A 2,833-nucleotide genomic window follows, 5' to 3' on the forward strand; every position below is an offset into this window, starting at 1 on the left:
GTTGTTTAAGTCCAATCCAGAATGTTGGCTTGCATTTCGAGACGTGGAATGCTGGAGTTCTTGGTCCAGGCACATTAAGTGGTCTCAATGAGGGGACAAGAGATTTGACAAAACAACGATGGGCCAACAAGGTTCGCTCACTACTTCTATTGCTCTCATTTACCAAGAGTTCAGTCTAGATTCCCAAGCCTCGTTTAAGAAGATGACAAGAAGCTTTGCATACGTAATGTTTGAGAGAAATAATGCTAAAGGACCCCCTCCCTCTTCCACAATCTATGTTTTGTTCTGTTCTAGTTTCTGTTCCCCTTGAAAATCAATTGCAACCATGAGGATGAGATTTTTATCCCTTGATATCTATAAAACCTGGTGATTTTCATTTTTGCAGGTTGGTCTGAAAGGTAAAACATTAAGTCTTTGCACCTTAAATGGGAGTTCCTCTGTTAAATGGGTTAAAGATTTGTTGTTGGCTCAAAAGCAGCCCGTGACTTTGTACAAGGTAAGATTACTACTGGTGTACACATAACTGTAAGACAGGATCCTGAAAACATAAAAACAAGATGTTTACATGATTTTATCACTTTTATGATCCTGAAAATCATACTGTAGCACTAATATCTTTTCCAGGCTACATTCGATGCACCTGAAGGAAATGACCCACTGACTTTGGATATGGGAAGTATGGGAAAAGGTCAGATATGGATAAATGGGGAAGGCATAGGTCACCAATGGCCTGGATACATAGCACGCGGCATCTGCGGTGAATGCAGTTATGCAGGAATCTACAGTGAGAATAAGTGTCAGGCCAACTGTGAGCAGCCTTCTCAAAGATGGTAAGGCTCTAAGGGATTTCCACAAGTCCAGTTTTTTCTCTTTTTTATTTCGTGTAGTAGTTCAAGTTTTTGGTGGAAAGTTTCACGTGACAATCTTACTTACTAAGAGCAAAAGTAAAAACCAAAAGACGAGAGAGACATTTTGTGTCTCATATTCCTTAGGATAAAAGTCAAATATACCGAGAAATGCCTAATATTAGCCTATTTCAAACAAGGTGCTAACAAGAAAAGACAAACACAAGAAGCTTGAAGAGATATGGAACTATAACTTAGCTTCTTGTTTGAAAGAAAATGCAACTATCATTATAAACCTGTTAATTTCAGGTATCATGTCCCACGATCATGGCTGAAACCAAGTGGGAATCTGTTGGTAGTGTTTGAAGAATGGGGAGGTGGCCCAGCAGGGGTTTCTTTGGCCAGAAGAGCAACATCCAGAGTTTGTGCTGATATTTTGAAGGTCAGCCAAGACTTAAAAATTGGCATATGGCAACTTCTGGAATATCTAACATTCTGCAACCAAAAGCTCATTTATGGTGCCCAGCTGGGCTGAAAATCTCAGACATACAGTTCACAAGGTATGGATTACCACAAGGAACTTGTGGAAACTATCATGAAGGTCCTTGCTATGTCCATAAGTTGTATCCTGCATTGGGAAAGGTATTGCCAATTCCTATTTTCGCATTACAAGTATCTAGACTTCATTTTGACCAAGGAATAATGGTTTTCCTGCAGACTGTTGGCTGCTATTTTCAGGCAGTCATTCAAACTTGTGTATTCTAGTTTGTTTCTTAGAAGCATGAGTTTTAACTTTGCATTGATCTCATTCATTTATCATCATTGGCTAATCTATAAAGAGTCATTAACCCGTTCATTTGTACTTCCTCTGAATTTTACTTTGGGATATCGCAGAACTGCATTGGACAGCAATCTTGTTCAGTAAATGCAGTACCTTAATTCTTTGGAGGAGATCCATGTTCAAATACATCTAAGAAACTAGCTGTAGAAGCTATTTGCAGCTGACAGTGGCAAAGACTTTTACAGGCAACTAATGGAGCAATGCCTAATTCATTTCAGTACAGATATATTCGGATTACAGAGGGCATAGTTTTGTAAATCCTTGCTTCTCCGCAAGCTTTAATATCACAAGTTCCACAAAAGCTGCTAGTCCATTTATCGATTGAAGAAATTGTACAGCATCTTGTATATCATAGGTCACTATGACTTTTAAGTATAACATACAAATTAGTCACAGTGGTTTTTATGAACTGTTTTTGTCTTGAGCCGGGGGTTTATCGGAAACAGATTCTCTACCTAACCGCTGAGGTGGTGGTACGGACTGCATATTCTTACCCTCCCCAGGGGGCACATTGTGGAATATACTGGATATGTTGTTTTTGTTGTTGTATGTATGCGAATAAAAACCAATTTGTAGGTCACCAGCGGCCCTTCCACCGAATGACTGAAAACCAGGTTGGGAAGAGGAGTAAAGCTTCTCGTGAAATAATACAAGTTGTAAGGGCGCCAACTTCCATCTTTCTTTGTAATAGAATTATTGTAGAACACTATGTCAGCAGGTTAGCTTATATCTACAGCTGGGAAGCTCAAAAGTGCAAAAATTGGATTACCATTTTATCCCTACACTAAATTAAAAACGTTACAAAACATTTAATTAATTAAATATTAAATAATAATCATATCATATTATACTAATACTAAATATTAAAAGTGGGAAGGTGTTAAGTCAAAAGTAAAGATAAACATATAAACAATGTAGTACAATGAATCAACTTAATGGTAATTAAGTAGCTCGCATAGCTAGACTACAAGATGTGCTGCTTAGGCTTCTTCTAAATGTTGATCATGGAAGGTTAGCTCTCATAATAATGTAGAAGAATGTGAAAGGTGTCATGTTTTAAAGTTTTATAGTCTTAATAACCGCTATTTGGGATCACAGGGGTCTATTAGTTAAGACTATATATAGATTTAGTGAAACTACAATTGTT

At 37.7% G+C, this 2,833-nt stretch overlaps 1 pseudogene; it reads left to right on the forward strand.

Annotated features, from left to right (window-relative positions):
- Positions 1–2,266, forward strand: part of LOC107876735 — a 10,538-nt pseudogene extending 8,272 nt beyond the window's left edge.
- Positions 2,267–2,833: the final 567 nt, after the last annotated feature.

The sequence above is a fragment of the Capsicum annuum genome, chromosome 7, assembly GCF_002878395.1.
Source record: "Capsicum annuum cultivar UCD-10X-F1 chromosome 7, UCD10Xv1.1, whole genome shotgun sequence".
In the NCBI taxonomy this organism is placed as follows: domain Eukaryota; kingdom Viridiplantae; phylum Streptophyta; class Magnoliopsida; order Solanales; family Solanaceae; genus Capsicum; species Capsicum annuum.